The following is a 19,562-nucleotide window of genomic DNA, read 5'->3' on the forward strand; positions in this document are numbered from 1 at the left end:
TTTCATGGGTTGTACAAGGAATTCTGCTCTGTGAGTGAAATTTACATGCATGACAGTTCCAGCCAAGCCCTGATTTATTTACATCATTTGTAGAATTTCTCTTTTAAACTAGGAAGGTAGCTTAAAGTGTGATGTAGGACTGGCTGGTGAAAAGACAGCCAACATATAGGCATAATGTCCAAGTCCAATATCCATCACTAGTCCTCTGAATTTCAGTGAGCTTTGTATGGTCTGCACAAAGCTACAGCAGTACTGCTTGCTAAGTTACTCTTTTAGTCGGTAGCAATACAGCTATCTCCGAAATTATACCCAGAAATTCATGGTGCCATGAATTAGGATTAATTGCATCAACAGAAGGATGTACTGATAATTTTTTTTAGTTGTGCAGGTTAATTAAATCCAGTATACGCACTCAAACAATGCATTTCAGAAAAAAACTGCATTGTTGAATATTTGTATTTAGCAGTTTCTTCTTAAAAACCAGTTTCACATTTGCAGATAGCATTATTGCTCATCAATAATTTCAGCAAATAATATTAAAATAGCATTTGGATTCTGTTTTTCAGATAAACAACCACGTATATGCCCAGGTTATATACTGCAGGTGTTGTAGGATCGTTAAGTTTATTTTAATCACATTTAATAAGATGGCAGGGTCTTCTTGCATACCAGTGAATGAAAATGTAATTGCATGTTGCAGTTTCTCACTATAGCCATTTGTAATTATTAGAGGACAAGAAAAGCTGAATTGAGCTAGTATTGATAGAAGCTCTTTTAGTTCTTAAACTTTGTATATGGTCTCATATATTAGTATGTCTTTGTACACCTACACAGTCTAAATCATAAACAGTTTTGATGAGAAATACTCCCAACAGTTTTCCAGAGAAATAAACCTCCTTTGTCTCCTTAGCACCCATTGATTTTTCCTTCAAGGGTACATTAGCAATGCTGATAGAACCTATGCAGTTAGCATCTACATTTAGCGGGGGAAAGTGTTAAAATAAAAAGCATTGCATCTGTAATATTTATGCAATGTCGTACAATAGATCTATATTTGAAGCTGTGAAAACTGAAGGGAAGGACAAAATACTGAAAGTCGGGGTGGGAGTGCTGGAATCAGAGAAAGAACAAACGATGCAAAAAGAAAATGACACTGAGGTCTTGGTTTAATACATATGTATTCCAGGTTGATGGTTGATTTCATTAGCAAATCTCATTGTTATGCAATGTCTGTTCTTCTGCAGCAAAATGAATATTGTATTCTCACAGGCTGGTGTGTCTATTTTCTGTTGATGGATAAATGAAAGGATATATATTTACTGCTTTTCACAGTCTTTTATGTATTTTCTAGGGAAAAAGCAAAGCTTCTGAATCAGTGTTCCTCCTCCCTTTTCTCTCCTTAAACCTTTTAAGAGCTGTATATTAATGAATATTTTAATACACAGTACCCAGTACAAATTAACTAGCATTACAGAGGAGATAGTGTGAATTCAGTTCCTTTTTCATGTAGTATTGTGGGGGTGGGGGAGAAATTTAGGCTAAAACCCTTTTGAAAGCTGTCACTCTGAGCAAGCAGAGCTTTATTAATCTATATAATAGCAAATATTCAGATACAATCTTTTTCTATCATATCTGTATAAAGCTGATACAGGAATGTAATTTCCTTATATCTACTAAAATAACAACAACAAGAAGAAATAAATGCCCACATTTATACCAGTCTACAAATTTGAATGCTCTTTCTGGGTCTAGCAATAATATAATAATAATGCTGGGAAAATGTAAGAAGCAGGTGTTAAATTGTTTACCTCACCATGTCTTGATTTTATTATGGGATATAGCCAGCAATATAGGCAGCTGGACTTCAGAGGTGATGTGATGTATTCATTACAATCTCTGAGTTCCCTGTTCAAATCCTGCTCAAGGGATTTTTGATAGGAAGCTTTGAGATAACTTGTTGAAAATCAGCAGTGAACTGCCATGTTACCACTAGATTCTGCCCACCCGTGCAGTTCTCCTGCTGTTTGAACACACAAATATTATTATCGTGCTGACACTGATACAAAGTATGGCAACTCATTTTACGGGCCAACTTGTCTTTAAAATGGGTGAGGAGCATGTGGACCTGAGTTGTTGGTGGACTGCAATTCTTATTGGCCCTAACTAGTATAGCCCGTGGTGAGGGATGATGTGAATTGTAGTGCAACAACATTTGGAAGGCCACATGCTCCCTATTCCCATCCTTTATCATTGTTCTGGTTTCTGTTCTGCTGCCGTGAATTTCAGTAATGCGGTGGGGGGTGCCTGGAGCACCATGTTGCTTACCCCTTTTTTAAGTTGACCCATCTTGTACAGTCTGCTTCCAAAGAAAAGTGGTTGAGTACATCTGTACCGTGAGTTAAATTCCTGTGGTGCCTGACCCCAAGTGACCCACATGCAGCAAATTCCGTAAATTTACTACCACCAGAAATTCCATACTGTCCTAGGGCTGAACCGAAGAACATATGATGCAACTGTTTTACTGAAGCTAAATGAGTCTAGTCCATGCTTGAATGAGCAATTGCTTGGAAACATTATACACACTGCCTTGAGTTCCACATGATCGAAGAAAGCAGGAATATGAACATACTAAAAAAAAATCAGTGTACTAAATAATACTACAACTGACAACAACTCATCACTCGTCTAGTTGAAAGTGTCTTCAGCTTAGTGGGATTAATGCAAGATGTAGTGAATAATTAGCATTTGATTAAAATCAAGCTAAAAGTGCCAGAATGCAGAAGTGGACAATAACTTTAAACACGAAACCTTATTAATAGAAGTTTTCATGGATTATAGTTATAAAGAACTTGTCTGAATTGAAAACACATGTTTAAAATAATATTCCATATGTGAATCAAGATCCTTTTTAACTTTAAAAAGGGACTCTCTTCCTTCTAAATCCATTTTTTCCAAATGGTTGCTTCAGGCAGCACGAGATGAGCCCTCCTGCTTACAGTAAAGGCGGATAGGGCCTTGGAGGGTGTTCCAGACACCATAGGACAGGGATGAGCAACCTCAGCACAAGGGGCCACATCCCTCTGCATTGATGTCCCAGCCAGGCTTTCCTGGGTTTCCCAGACAGCCGTGACTCCTCTCCTCCAACCCCAACCTCTCCGACTTTTCTGCAGGTTTTTTCCCTATTGAAATCTCTCTCCTAAGTCTTGGTTAAGGACGGTAGTATGTTTAAGCTACCATATGCTTATGGTGTTTTTGTATTTTTGGCTCTCTCCTTTCCCCTCCCTCCACCCTGCAGCCTCTGAGAAACTCCTCTAAAATTGAGTGTGTCCCCTGAGCTAAATGAGGTTCCCCATACGTGTCAGGATTTTACAGACATCCCTCTGGCAACAATAGAGGGAAATAACAGCATGTAAAGGGGCTGTTGCTACATGAGCTTGTTGCAGGCATAAGCTGTCCTGCTCCACGAACCAGTGGGAGAAGATGTGGCAGTCCTGCACCTCCACTTTTCCTCCTCCAGTGCTTGGAAAGTGTATTTTTCCACTATAGATTCTCAACACCCACAAGATTGTTCTGCCTAAGAAACAATTTCGTAAGTCATGAACTCGTATAAATATATGGCCAAAGAACACCCATTACTTACAAGCAGCCTGTTTTTCCATAACCTTTGAACCACAGATACAGGTTTTCTTCTTCCTTGTAAAGGCTGAGTACAAGTGTCAACAGTTGGTAGTTAGCATCTGTGACTGTCCCATTTCCTGGCAGAATGAATGCTGCAGTGAGTAGAACAAAAACTCCTGCACTACCTTTAGGCCTTTCAGCTCCTTGGCGTGTGGGAAAGACATGGCTCCCCTTTGCCAGGAACTGGGCAATTGCTCCAGAGATGCCTACAGTGTTGCGGAAGTTATCGTCTTGATCCCAGTGTGATTGATGCCCGGAGGGAGTGGAGCCACAATTCCTGCATGCTCCAAGGAGAGAGAAAGGAAACACCCTCCCACCTGCTTCTGCTCTTGCTTCACTAGATGGTAAGCCTTGAAAGGGAGGGAGAAGTGTTTGTGTATCAGGAGGGCTATTAAGGAGCTCTGACAAAGGAGAGAAGATGGGCAATGACTTTGGACCAGCATGGAAAAGAAATGGTGTTTTCTCAGTTATTAAAAAGAAAAAAAAGACCCTCATCCCATTTTCGAGCCAGTCTTATATGAGCAAGGCAAGTGGACTTCTCACTACTAGTAACAATGTGTGGTGCACGCACAGTAGCCTGTCATCATCTGTCTAGACTTGGATTTCCTAAGTGGTTATGCACAAGCTCAGGTGCTCAGGCAACTGTCTTTAGAAGGACTTGCATCAACTTGATGACACACGAGGTCTGGGTCAAATACCAACATCGAACCAACATCCCCCCGAGTTAGTTGCACCAGTTCAGCATCATAGATGACCTCAGAGTGCCAGCACAATGCTCAAAGTTGCAACGTGGCTTTGGGGCAACAGTCCTGCAACAGGGGCAATACTTCTGAACAGAGTAACTTCACCTGATAAGGCAGTCTCTCAGTAGGAGTGTGTGCATAGTGTGTCATATGCAGTGGGTGTGCTGCAAGTACTTCTCAAAAGAGATGCAGAATAATCTCAATAGAAACTGGTTTTTCAGGTTATTTGACCTGATTTAGATGGTAAGTGTCATTTCACCAACTATGGGTATTCTCTGTCTCTCCATGGGACACCTCCCAGGGTCATTCCCTGTATCCACTTCCTCCTTGTTCCTTCACTTCTTTTTCACTGCCACAATTTTCAAATGTTTGCCAGTATTTAGGAACCTGCGCATTCATTGCATTCTTAAAAGTAGCATGATTGTGTGCCTGCAGTTTCCTTCAATGCTTTCTTAATTTTTTGAAATAGTCACTGGTATCCATAGAGTAACGTAACATTCAGAGAAGTTAGACATCTGCAAGGCCAGAACAATACACCCTTCCAGGCATAATACACAATAATCCTTTGCTTTATATGAATGGAGAGAATGTTGTCTGTATCTCTAGCGCACAGGTTCTATTTGTTCTTTATTACATGTGTTGTTTGGTGTCTGAGTTTACTGCTTATGAGAAAACGGTTGGATTTTTAAAAATAAGAATGCTGCAAGATAATATGCTAGGGGTGGCCAGACTTGGCAAAAGTACAGATTTCATATTGCTACCGTCCCCAGTTTTGTTGATGTGGGGCATTGCAGGCTGTGCAAGGCCCCCTCAGCTTGTATCCTGCCTACCTTTGGGCGGGAATTCCAAAGAAAGAAGCACTTACATAAAGACTTAAAAGGTGATGCAAGAACAGCAAGACACGCATCTTGTAGTCATTTGAGGATTAATTATTAGTCAGTTTGTTAGTAAACACCTCTGAGCATGTATAGCATTGCTAGTGTGGATGGAGGAAGTGAATGAAACTGTTTCTCAATGGAGAGCATGTACATGTGTTGGCAATGGAGTGAGTGTTGGGAAACAGACTGACATAGATGTACATCTGTTAGGGTCTTATTATCCTAACCACAAGACCTACATCTATATTTCACTGTTAGCACTGCAGGACTGTGACACAAGTGGATGCATCACTAACATCTACTGCTGAGTCTACTTCTATGTCCATGTCAAGGAGTTTTACTTAATGAGTGTCTTGCATGATACATAACCACATGGTGAAATTCTTTCCAAAATGATTCACTTCCTGAAAATGTTTTAATGCAATGGACCATGAAGATGAAGGGAGGGTTTGTATGTCACATTAAGCCACTCTTAGTTGAGCCGTGCTCCAGTTGAGGGGGGTTGAAGACCGAGGGGAGAGAAGATGTGGATATGGCACAGTGAGTTGGTTGTTCAGGGAACAACCCATGGTATGTCTGACAGATGATCGGATGTTTTCTTTTTCCTTCCTTCCCCATAAGTCCTCTAGGCAGCTCTAGCACATTTCCCAGGGGACTTTGCATCATAACTTGGCTTCTCTCCACTCTAGCCACTCTCCCTGTCAATCCCTGGCTTTAAAATAAATAAACATCATTATTACTACATTACATTGATACCCTGCTTTTTTTCTCCTGCACGGAACTCAAGGTGGCTTACAAGTTTCTCCTTCTTTCTTCTATTTTACCCTCACAAAGACCACCCTGTGAGGTGAGTTAGGCTGAGAATCAGTGACTGGCTCAAAATAATTCAGGGAGCTCCATGCCTGGGTGGGGACTAGAACACTGGTCTTGCCCAACACTTTAACTGCCTCAGAATTGCTCACTGGGGATTGTAATTGGGATCCTTGCAGCTGCAGTTCCTGCAGTTCCCTGGCAACTTAAACAACTCATTCTGAGAAGGTGGCTGCATGAAACTAAGTGAGCGGATGGTGGCAGTAGGTATTGCTAGTGCAGGTGCCTCATTTGTTGTGTCTCATTCTGCCATGGTCTAAGCATTTTCTTCTTTCTTATTTTAAACCTACCAGGAATATTTGCAAGAATTTTCGGACTGAGAAGTAAATAGAGAGGAAATATGTGCAAATTCAATTGTTGGGAAGTAAATGGAGGTAAAATTTGTGCATTTCCAGTTATGAAGCAGTTAATGCAAGTGTACCACTTTCTCCCCCATTTACTTCCTAGCCATTAAATTTGCCTAAATTTCTGCAGTTTTCAAAAAGCTGTCGGAACTGCAGTCATTTCTCTGCAAAGGAGCCACAGAAAACATGGAGGGAGCAAATATTTCTTTTTCTAGAGTGGTTTTAAAGTTGGGGAAGTGTTGAAAAAGTGGAGGACACGGAGGAGTATTTGTTTAATTCTTAAGACTGAAAGGATCAGATCTCCACAGGGAATCCTCCACAGAGGATCACATCTCCATTTATTCCTTTGCTCCAACCTCCACCATTTGCAGCACACCTGATTTGATATAATGGGTCACTCCTTTCTCTGTTCCTATTTCTCCCTTCATCCTTTGCAGCTGTGCACAAATAGGCAGCCTCATCTTGCCAATATTCATACTGTCTAGCTTTAAGTGTATAGTTGCATAAGAACAACAGTAACAATAACCATACAATCCCAATAGTACCTTTTGAAACACCAAAATCTGGCCATGCTGGATTTTCCACCTGTTGTACAGTCAGAGCACATTGAATTTGTATTTCTCACTGGTAATAAGATTTGTCTTGATTAGTTTCTACAGGCTCAAATTCAGCCTAGATGTGCCACTAAATGCATTGTTATCAACAATGTCTTCTTAAAGAGTAATACTAGACACTATGGACTCAATTTTCATGGAACTGGGAAGGATTTGACCCTTCCCAGCTCCGATCTTGATTAAAATCACACATCCTCATGTATTCCAGTTATCCTTGGAGGTGGGGGAGAAGTTTTCCTAAGAGCTTTTTTAAAAAAGTAACTTGTAATGTACATGAGGGGAGGGTTATTTTCATAGTAGCTAGGGACAAAAGGGTAAAACCAGCAGTCCTAATGAAAATTGCCCTTCCTACACCTAGTATTATATGAACAACCCCAACTCTCCACTGCCAACTCAGTCAAAGTTGCTAAGGTTGCATTTTAAGTTTCCGTGGCCCTTAGATTCGGTGAGGTTTCCTTGGAAGTCTCATAGGGCAGAATTTCATGTTGCACTCAGGGCCATCTCAAGATCACCTACCATGCGTGAAGCTTACTGCTGTTGTGATATAATTGTGTTGTGTGTTTCCCTACCTGCACCATGATATCAAGACTGGTGGAGATATGCTTTTGCTGCTGATGTACATACTTGTGCAGTAGAGTGCCTTTTTCAGCAGAAGACCACATTAGTCAATACTTATGGATCTACCCATAGCACATTCAGGGCCTGTGTTTAAAAGACTTCTGTTCTCATTGTTGCTTAAAAACATTGTTCTGAATCTAGTGCAAAATTTATTAATGATGGTATGTTAGCACTTCTTCCAGTTACCATGGAAAGTCTGAAGACAATTTTATGTACATGCTTTTAGCGTAACAGTAGTCTCATCAATTGAGCAAGCTAAGGATTTCCCATTGTAAAGTGGTGACTGTTTTGATTGGTGCCAAATGCCAGTGTGTCAGGCAGTTTTACCTGTGGCTGCTTGACTCTCCATGGTCCTGCAATGATTGTTTTACTAAAACTATCTGTCACTAAGGCAAACACCTTGTGCTTTTGCTTCCAGTCTTTGGCAGACTACATTGGGGTCAGTTTATTTGTAAAGTGTTGCTATGCCGTCTTGACACAAGATTGGACAAGTGGATCTTTGGAGATATTTCTCATCAGTTCATTTACATGCAGTTTTTTTTCCCTTTGTGGTTATTTCAACCCAGACTTCAAGAAGTTCCTTTTTTATTCTTTGTCAGTAAGTAGTATATTTAATCATACTTCCTTTAGAGACCTGTGGATTTCTTTCTACAGGAAAAGACTAAAACTTGTACTATTTCACTTGTAAATAGTTGGCATTTATATTGGTAGAATTATTTTTCCAGGAGAGACGGGTTTGTATGATCTGTTTTTAATCTTATGCTTGCTGCAGCTTTCTTGTTCTTGGAAAAGTTTAGCAGTGGTTTCTTTCCTTTTTGCTGGTGAACATTTAAGCTTTACTTAATTTCAGGGACTTGATTTCCTTATTGTAGCAAGGGGAATAATATAATGCAGGGAAAAATTCCAGTGACTTGTTTATTAAAAGAAAAAAATATGCCTTTTGCTTGTGCAGGTTTTTAAAATTGTTTCAGATAGGGTGTTGTCACAGTTCAGTAGAACAATTACTACCTTATATTTTGCAAGTCACATATTTCACCTGGGTTGGTTTTGGTCACATGAACATGAATGTTTACTGGTGATCTAAGTGCTCCACCTGCCTTTCAGTTTGTTTACCAGGAAATCAAGATGTGTAAACTGCAGGAAGTACTATTTGACCCTCTCCGGCAGTATCTCATTACAATAATTGCTAATCTCTGAATAAGACAGCCATGTTTTGTGAGTAACATAGGGAGAGAGAGGTTGTGTTAGAGAGATTTTTAGGTGTTCCCACAAATAGAGCATTCTAAATACTTGCTTCAGATTATGTTTCTTTGATAGCTTTTTATAACATACATCTGCTGACCTCTGGGGTCAGTAAAGCTGGGATACTGTAGTATCTGTCCTTTCATTCCTCTTAACTGAAAAAAAGAAATATCACGGCTTGTTGTTTTGGAGAGCTGTCACTGTTCTGTATCGAAAGGATAATGGCTACTTCCTGATTAAACCACTATCCACAGTAAGCTGTTCATATTACATCTCTATTCTGCTGTGAAGGGAAGAGTGTTCAGTGTTTGTCTTTAAAATAGTCAGCGAATTGTCCATTTAAATGTTTATGGAATGTGATTTAATGCTTTCATTTTAGAGGAGCTTTTCCCTGTTTTGTTTTCTTCTACTTAAAGTAAGGACATTGTTTAGCCTTTTTACTTAACTGCCTTTTTCTTTTCAATATAAGCATGTATGAATTTGCCTGTATGTTGTAATGTTTAATCTGTTTATCTGTATTACAACATTTGTGTTAATAATATAGGCATTAGAAGCATATTCTTGTGAAAAAGAAATATTGTTCTTGTTAACATATTGTTAGGGAGAGTAGATGCCAAATATTTCCCACACTCTGTGAGCTGAAGAAACAAGATATTTTAAATCAGTTATCATCTATAGAATAATTTTTACACATCTAGTACAATTCTAGACTTAAACACAATCATTTGTTTTAAATAAGGTTTTATTTTTGTATCTAAGTTGTTGTTATGCTGATTCCCATATAGCTTACATAGTACTATGTAAGTGCAGATTTGGAAAGGTAGGAAGGTATACAGGGTTTAACTTTGGCCACCCGTGTGTCCTACAACTTTGGGGTTTACTACACATTGAGTTTCATCCAGCAAGAAATTTGGTACTTTTATCCCATTGATTTTAAAAGGAGAAAATTGTGCATATCTTATTCTCTTACTGATTTCGCAAGGGATTAATTCATTTATCTCTGTCAGTTGTGTATTCTAAGGGTTGAATGTTAGCTGTTTGAGGAGTGAACACCAGTTCTTTTATACTAACTTCAAAACCAAAGTGAGGTTCATACAAAGTACTGTAACAAAGAGCTGTGTGGAACAATATTTGCCATAGAGAACTTCATGTATAGACCAAATTAAAATGAAAAGCTTTTAAAAATTCTTGACTAAAACTGCAAAGCTCACATATTTTAATTGGGAATCCCCTTCTTTGAACTCAGAGAGCAAACTTTTAAATAAAGTTGTGGGTTGGATTGTAAGTGCTCTTAGGTTGTCAAATCAGGTTTTAACACATTGTGAAAGTAGGAGTATCACAGTAAGACCACACTGGAGATACTGGTTTGATTCGGGTTGGTTTGACAGCATTATACAAAGGTTTGACAGCATTATACAAAAGGTGCTAAGTAAAGATCATAATCACCTGCTTGATGAATTTGAATTTGTTCAGTTCACAATTTAAAACAAGATGATGCTACAATGTTTGCATGTGCAGGGTGCTGGAAATGAAATTTCCTAGCTGCCCTCCTCTCTGTCTGATGTTGGGAACCACAGTTCTTAGGAAGTGACATATAAGTAACATTCATAAGACACCATCATCATGTGTGTGTCAACATTATGAACTGGGAAAGGACTTCTAAGCTTTTACTTTCATATGTACCTATCTGGCTGACCTGAGGAAAGTTTGCCCATCAAAAATGCTAAAAAACCCAAACCAAAACCCCTAGTTCAGGGATCTCAAATTCGCGGCCCATGGGCCAATTGCCAAGATGGGCGGGGCACGGGGGAGGGGCCCTGTGGCCTCCAGGGGCGACGCGGGATGAGCGGCCCACCACCACCGCGGTGGAGGGGTACGTGATGCGGCCCAGCCTTACCCAGACTCTACTTCCAGCGGCCCCCAGGTCAGTTGAGTCTGAGGCCCCTGGCCTAGTTGGATCCAGTCATGTCCATCCATTCATGGTAGAGATCCTTCCAGGAATGCAAGGGATTTTGAATCATTGTAGGCTCTTCTTCATGGAAGGTGTGTGATTTTTTTCCTGACTTGGCTTCATCCTCATAATGTTCAAAGAGAGAGCAGATTTTGTGAGGTGCAGTAGGAGTGAAATCAGCAGAAATCATATTCCCTTTTCTGTTAGCAGGGACGTCGGAGGAACTTGGGCGTAGAACTCATGGTATCATTGGATCTAACCCACTGTTTTTTAGAGACTAAATATGCCCAGTGTATTTAAATACTGCTGTCATTCTACTACAGAGACAACTGTGAGAAACAGTTTTTACAAATATGTCACTCATCATGATTAAAAACAACCAACAAGTGCTAAAGTGCACACAACTACTATAATTAATCCACTGAACTCTAATATGCATACAAAATTCTCAAGTACATTTTATTACACAGTGTACACATATGTTACATTTGTTTGTATTTTCAACGGTTCTTCTTTTGTTTTACTTACCATCGTTAAACAAATATCACATTGTTCCCCAACCTGGTGTCTTCCGGATGCATTAGACTATATTTCCCATCATTGTGGTTGTGTTGGCTAGGGAAAAAGGGAATTGTAGCCCAACACAACTGGAAGATGCCAGGTTGGGGAAGGATGATACAGGCATGATGCCAGTACCAGTGCTAATTCAACATATAAATGAGATTTTGAATTTGTGCCGTTGGTGTTTCTGGAGACTAGGATGCTTTGTAGGTGCATATGCAAAAATTATTTACTATTAGCCTCTTGTAGTTGCTAAAACTTTAGTTGACGGCAGAAAACTATATGTCTAGACTGCTTGATCAACAGACTTTTGTATTGTAGATATTTTCCCTTTATTCACTTCTCTCAATTCTTTTATGTGGTTGCCATTTTTCATCCAGATATTTATTGTTCTCAGATGTGTTTCAATAATGATACAAAAGCAATATAGCATTGCATATGGATTCAATGTCCAGGAGGCTAACTATTGTATCATGTAACCTAGACACATGGTTGTTATTACATGTTTATAGATGATAACGTCTTTTGAGGTTCACTTTTTTTTTCACAGCTCAAGTTTCATTCACCTGATACATTCACTATCATAAGGAGCTTTAGCATAACTTTTTGCTTCCAATTGTTTGGGAAAATCAGAACTCTGGAACAGATTTCAAAAAGCAGTCACAACAGTCTTCCTCTGAATGATATTTTTGAATTATTTGAGATTTGCAATTATAAAGGACTTTAATAAAGACTTATACTGCTTCAAAAGTCTACATAGCTCAACAAGTTCCTTCACTAACAACTTAGGTCAACTAGATAAGGATTGCCTGGTTGTGGTGAGTTATTGTATATATACATGCATTTAACTCAGTGTATAGGTTAGCTTTCTTCACAAAGTGCATTGGCACGGAGAGTTGTCAAGAGGTGTTTCAGCTCATTTCTCACTCCTGAATGTCTTTATAGGGTCAAGTATTCAGAGTGCAACGTGTGTTGACTGCCAAGAATGGAGATCAATAAATGTAAATAAGCCTTGTAAATAAGCCTGCACAAGTTACTAGCCTGCTGGGTACTGGCAGAGGAAGGAAAGGCAATGGTTTTTCTTCGTTGGGCACAGAAGGCCAAAACATGCTACTCCTTTCCCTGACAGCCTGTTTAATGCTTGCATGGATTCTATTAACAAAACTGCATTCTAGTTCGGTCAGAGCTTTCTCTCATTTACTCTCAGAGCTTTTGCTAGTTTAAAAAGTGTTCTGGCTTGTAGCTTTTCTTCCATCCTTCTTTTGAATGAAGAGTTTCTCCTTATGTTGAGAGCAAGGTTCAGCATTGCCACAGAGGTATTGCCTGTGTTTATCTTATATTATAAAGGTGTGGACATTTCTTTGGTTGATGCAATATGGTATGCAAGTGAAAAAAAGGAATCCCCATCAGGTATTTAGAGCAGTGATACCCAAATGCTAGGGTAGGATCATCATAGGGCATTGTAAACTGCTCAGGTTACTGGAAGTAGGCCTGGGAATGGAACCACAAATTGGTCTTGAACAGAAGCAAAGTTCCACAGAGGAATCTCCTCCATCAGGATGAACCACTGTCAGAGTGGACCACTGCTGACATTGAAGGTTCCATTTTCAGTCTTTGTACAATAAAGAAAAATACAGAATATTCACAGGAATTCATTCTAGATTTTTGGTGAAGTAGACTACTAGATAATGGAATTATCAAACCATTTACTGTAGAGCAATAAAATTCAGAAACTTAGAATGCTTAGTTAAGAGAATGAAATGAGTTGAATGGATTGATTAAACTTGGGTCTCCACCTCACAATCCAGAGTAAGCCAGATTAAGCCCAAATAATTGATTTTAGATGTTATGAAAGAGCAATATATGGATTTTAGATGTTGATTTTAGATGTTATGAAAGAGCAATGTATGGATAATTATTTAATGTTATTATAGTTGTATTTTTTATAGCCAGGGAAGGGAAAGGTGGGTCATTATTTGTTCCAAAATAATTTGACCAGCTGTGGGTTGACCAGCTTGTGACCACCTTGATTGAGAGGAGGGTCAGGATCACTGTTCGTTGCTCTGCTTCAGGCACCAAAATGCCTGGTTCGAATTTTCAAAAGCCTCGAATTATCGTTGCCATGTCACTGAAGGGACGGAAGATCTTGGTCCATACGCAGCTGGAAATTTGCTTTGCTTTATAGATGTGCCCTGCAAAAAAGAAACTGTATTTTCTAGTGTGAAAAGGCAGAAGGGAGAGGGGAGCTACAGAAGGAGCACTAGCCAGTGTGGACTGGAACTCAAGATCTGCATTCTTTAGGCTCACTCGGGGACTTTGGGCCAGTCACAGACTTTCAGCCTAACCTACCTCACAGGGTTGTTGATGTAAGGGTACAATGGAGAGGAGGAGTGCCTTGTAAACTGCCCTTGGGTTCCTTGCAAGAGGAAGAAAAGAAGGGTATAAATGTAATGTAATAATAATGTGATAATTTTGCACGTTGTACAGTAAATGGAGAACAGAGCCAATGATAGTATCCATCTTTCCAGTCAGTGCACACTGACGACAGGCACATGTAACACGTAGGTCCGTACGTTCTAATCTCAGAGCGGTTTAATCTGTGATGGTATAGTGCTCATGTACATTAACACAGAATTTCTTTCTAGCCAGAAACTCTGATATTTCTGGTTATATATTTGGGCCTGCAGAAGTTTGGTCCTTTATACCCTGTACCAGCAAGCTAGTACATATGTACGCTTTCCTGTTTCTGTATATATTTCCTTGAACATGTTAATATAATTAATTATAGTATGATTTTTAATTCTAATTTATTCCAGCCTGGTCACTGTATTTCACTAAGGCTTAATAGATAGCGTGGGTTTTGTTGAACTATCAAAAGAGAGGCTGATTTAGGGCCTAAGGAAACAGACCATACCATTGACTGTGCTTATTACAACGACTTTAACATTTTGCTTTTGGGGGGAAAATACAGGCAAAGTAGCTCTTTCATTCCTAGATTAGCTGCAGCAATTTTAGCTGCCTTTAGCTTCTGCCTAGAGTACTGCTGCAGCTCTTTGTTTTGAATGCAGGAAACTAAACTTGTAGAAAAAGGAAAAAGATGTTAGCACATCATTGTTTGTTGGGATATTTCACAATTTAAATTACAGTTAAACAGATATACACCACAGTCATAGGTCTGCTGACTCTGAAGACGTTCCAGTGAAGTTACTACAGCTACTTCAGAGTAGGTGATTTTGAGACTAAAACCCAGCTGTATGTTTACTTATTCATTGTGCCTTAATTTAAAACAGCATTGCTTTATGAGAAGAGAAATGCAACTCTAAGTTTTAACAGAGCCTTGTGTTGTGCAGTCAGAGAAGTCCTGTAAAATATTTGTAAGCTATTTGTGCTCTTCTTAAGACTTTTAAAACTGATTCTGACTTTAATTTTATCTGTTGCACAATGATATTAAGTAGCAATGCGATATCCATTCTACCAGCAACTAAAGCATTTCAAGCTAAAAGAAAAAATTCTTACAGATCGACTTAATATGTATCACTAATAGGTCTCATGTTTCCCATTTATTTCTTGTTGATTGGGAATAGATTAATAGATTAAATAGAAGTAGCTTGTTTCTGGACTGTTTCTGGCTCTGGTTGCTGTACAACGTTTTAACTTTATGGTGTCAGGAAGCCATGAGTATTTGGAACTGTCTTAGGGTGTGTGGAAGAACAAACAATGGGCCATTTAGTCCAGATACTTTCTCAAGAGCAGTGGTAGCAGAAAGCATGTGAAAGTTAAATCTGTAGTCTGTTTTCTATGCAGAGAGAGTAGGCCTGTTTGTAGAAGCACCTGGAAATTGGCTTTGTTTGTAAATGTTCCCTGGCTGCACTGCAAAAAAGATGATATGTTCTAGCAAGTGTTGGTTGCAGACAGATGCCTGCATTCAGATAGCAGCATGCTTTTGCAGTCCTGTAAATTCTGCTCCCCTAATATTGGTGTTTGCTAATAAGCTATGGTGGTAGGGATTGAACAGGTGAAAATCAGACCTGTGGGAAGGTTTAGCTACGTGGATACTATTTCATAAGCATGAGGAGCTCTTTTCCTGTCTGTCCCAGAACTGTCTACTCCAGTTGCCAGCAGAACTGTAAACACTCTGGCAGAAGACTTTTCTATCCCTGCTACCTGAGTCTTTAAAAAAAATTGAGATGTCAGAGATTAAATCTTGGAGCTGTGCCCTTTCTCAGAGAAAGAGTCCAATGTATGATTTCTAGCCACATGTATGACATCTAGACACAGACCAGTGGTTAAAATGTGAAATGCTGGAGAGAATAGATACAATAGGAATGCCTTTTGACAGAAAATGATAACTGTGTACAAAAAACCCTCCACAATAATTTTCTCTTAATGTCAAACGGTTGCATAGGAATCAATCATAACAGTGGCAAAATAAATACTGACATAAAAATAAGTGAAAATAGGGAAAGAAAGCATTTTAAAAACTTTTGCATATCACTACTTGAAAAATGAGCCAGGATCTAAAAATTTATACCTTTCCTAAATGGTGCATAAGCCCTATTTTTATTGGATCCAAAAGGGAAGTGACTTTTCCCCATATTGTTGAATACAGCCAGCTTCTGAACTGTCCTCCAAATATGTATGTCATTCTTCCCCCTTCAATTGTCAACAGACTCTGACAGTGCCTGCCTGTAGAGGAAGCTAGTTTTGAATGTTTTCCTCCTTTGTATAGAGGAGCCAGTGCTTGCAGAGATGCAGTACCACTGCTTCTCCGTTAGCAGGGATGTGATGTAATGAGCCTTGACCCCCATAATTCTGCTTGCCCCCTGCATTTAGCTGCAGTCCTCACAGTAGTGGGTGGGGGGATACATTTTCACAGTAAGAGCATCTGCTCCTAAGCTATCTCTGCTGTAATACAAATTATTTTGGGGGTAGTTAGGTTTGAATGGAAAATTAAGGCACAAGTGATTTATAAAAGACCTGCTCCTGGTAGTATGTTAAATGACTAGAACTGGTGTACTGTTAAGGACTGACACAACTGCAAGGGGGAAACAAACACAGAGCCAATGGTGCACCTTCCCCTGGTCCCAGATCAGTACCCAGCTCCTGTTTAGATTTTTTTAGGTTGCATCATCTGGGTAAAAGTGGGGAATGTGGAGCCTTCCCATTGTTGTTTGGGAGTGCAATTCCTATTAGACATTACTTTGAATCCCTATCTGCCAAGATGTTTTTTTCCATTTTTGTTCTAGAGTAGGCGGAGGGCCCCTCAACTGGATTGGGATCCTAGTATGGTAGGGTAGGGGCTTTTAAGACATAGATCAGTGTCCCTGCATCTATTCTTGAATCATCATCATCATCAGTAACTGCTAGACATGGATCTAAAGCAATGTCTGTTTTTTGCCCTTAGGAAGCACTTATCAGAACAGAATGACAGAACTGTCAAAGTAAAAAAAAATCATTGCTAACTTTTGAGAAATCAACCATTCAACATGAACTGTTAAATATTTAATGACTACATAAAATGTTTTTATATTTAAGCAAATGTTTCTTGAGTATTTTTGTGAAAAGCTAACCTTTGAAAATGTTACCTCTCAGGGCCACTTCAGATGCTATACCAGGAGTGGATAAATGTTAAAGACGTGGTGTGTCCTTGCTTTATTCTCTAACACAGGGGAGAGGGAAGCTTCCTTTACTGAGGGCCACATTCCTTCAGAGGTGGTTTATCAGGGGCCGCATGTCCCCTCTTTCCCCACCTACCCTGAGGGCTACGATGGCAGAGAGGTGACTCTTGCAAGGAGCTGAACATATGTCTTGCAGAGGTCTTCTGAAATCAGGCCAAGAGTTGCAGCTTGCCCCTCCTTGCAAATTATACGTCTCAGCTCTCTCCTGCATTTCACTTGCTGTTGTTTTTTTACATTATCTTCATAAACATTTTACCTGACCGAACCGTCAGGAGTGGGAACACACAAAATGCTTGTACAGGGCTGAGATCAAAGGGTTGTCATGCCATGGTTGAGCACCTACTGAGAACCCACACGCCACAGAGGGCCCACTCACAAGAGTACCTAGACCACCTTCTCCTCTTCATCTGCTCCTTACCTCAGCCCTTGCCGTGGCCCAGGCAACAGTGCACTGAGTCTTCCTGGCTGGCAGTCAGGTGACAGCACCTGACTGAGGATGAGGAGCCTCTCTAAAACCTGGAGCCAAAGTCAGTGTTTCAGGTCAAGTTCCAAAATGAACTAAATGTACCTGCCTGATAATCTCATTCCAGTATCAGGATTGATTCAGTAAGAATTCTTAGTGACTTTTCCATTGCTGAGCTCTGGAATGTTACCAAAACCGGTTATCTTCAGAGGTGGTAAGCTCATTTGGTGACCAATGGTGAGCTGATAGGGCATTTACTGGACTAGTATTCTATATTTTACATTATATATGTATGGTCCCCTGCTAGAAGAATAGCAGCCTATTTTGTTTCTTCATGAACTAAAATTTACATATTTGCAGAGCCAGTGTAGTCTGGTGTTTAGAGTTTTGGACTCGGGATCTGGGAGATCCAAATTCTAGCCCCCAGTGAGCCATGAAGATTATTAGATTCTGGACCAGTCACTCACTTTTAGCCTAAACTACTAGTAAATCTAGTAACTATGTAAGCCTCTTTGGGCTCCTTGCAAGAGGGAAAACAGGCAGGGTGTAAATGCAATGTAATGATAGTAAATTATTATTATAACATAAGATATTTGACTAGAGTAAAGATTTAAAAACCATTCATGTGAACTAAACAAAGTATCCTTGATTAATTGGGCATCAGATTAAAAAAAATACAAAAATTGCTTTTAGTACAACTGCTTGCAAAAACTGCAGGTGCTGTCTTGGAGGAATCAAGGAATGCCTTTTAAGTTGTTGCCTGCTGTGGCATGCCCATGCCTTATCTAAAAAGGAATGCACATTTTATTCAGAAATACCACTTTTATTAAGGTGTAATTATAAATTTAATTGATTAATACAATTTATTAACAAAACAATATTAGTTTAAATTGACAGTAAGGAGTGACCCACTGGTGCAGCTACTAATGCATCTTCTGTTGTGCTGATTCTCTGTGGGCCGGGTGGGAGGGCAGCTTTTCCACCCGCGTACCATTGACTATAACAGGAGGAAATCAAGTATGGTAGCCCTAGGTTTAGTGTAAAGTCACATCGATCCTCGTGGGGAGAGGAGGATGAAGCAGAGAGGTTCAGGATGCCATGCCTCTGTGCCTGTGACATGCCCCCCCCCCAGGATACCTCCACAAGCTTATCTTTCTGCAGGTGGGTAAGTGGACTTCTCAGTGCATGTGTGCTGTCCGTCCACCGTACTTCGATCTCTGCCATTGGAGCAGTAATTACAAAGCTTGTGAAGAGTCTTCAGCCGGATTACCAGTGAGGGTAGCATTGCTTCCTAAACCATACACAATTAATGGGCTGAGATCTCCTTAGCTGAGCTGCAGCCTTAAAATAAATTATTACTTCACATATCTTTGGTGATTGAAAACAGTCTTTTATAAGGATATGTGTTACATACCAATATGGAAAAAGAGATGCAAAGTAATTCCTTTTTGATATACTTTGATGATGGAATTAACGCTTAAGTGTTATTTTCTTGAGTAGATTAGTGAGAAATATTCCTCTAGCTGAAGAAACTTGGAGGAGTTTAAATCACATTGGGTGTTTCTTCACTCAAATTGCAACATATTTCATTCTAACAGTGATGTTGCTTTAGGGGATATAGATTTCTATTGATAATGACCCTGAAGAACACTGATATTTCTCTGTATGAAACTTTAGCATTTCTGTAGATAACATATTTATCAAAATAAACTATTCTATATTTACTCAATACTAATGTTCGATTAACTTGATATCCTGTTATAAAGATAAAACTGTTCAGTATATGAGCAGTTGCTACTGACTTGAACCTGCTTGAAGGCCTGCACAAATGAACTGTGATGACTACTTTAAATTTCATTGACAGGGTGTTGCTAGTTCTGGGTTATGCAGTCTTATGCTTTTTAGTCTATAACTCCCATCAT

At 39.5% G+C, this 19,562-nt stretch overlaps 1 protein-coding gene across 15 annotated transcripts in view; it reads left to right on the forward strand.

Moving 5' to 3' along the window:
• BAZ2B (bromodomain adjacent to zinc finger domain 2B) overlaps window positions 1-19,562 on the forward strand; it is a 644,512-nt gene that overhangs the window by 505,178 nt on the left and 119,772 nt on the right. The window contains exon 1 of one of the 15 annotated variants that reach the window (XM_044418066.1): window positions 8,900-9,240. The exons of the other annotated variants lie outside the window; for them this stretch is intronic. The gene's annotated coding sequence lies outside the window, so the exon portion shown is untranslated. Of the gene's footprint in view, window positions 1-8,899; window positions 9,241-19,562 lie in introns of those variants that run through there. 15 annotated transcript variants of the gene reach the window in all.

The sequence above is a fragment of the Varanus komodoensis genome, unplaced genomic scaffold (genome assembly GCF_004798865.1).
Source record: "Varanus komodoensis strain SLA01 unplaced genomic scaffold, ASM479886v1 scaffold9, whole genome shotgun sequence".
In the NCBI taxonomy this organism is placed as follows: Eukaryota; Metazoa; Chordata; class Lepidosauria; order Squamata; family Varanidae; genus Varanus; species Varanus komodoensis.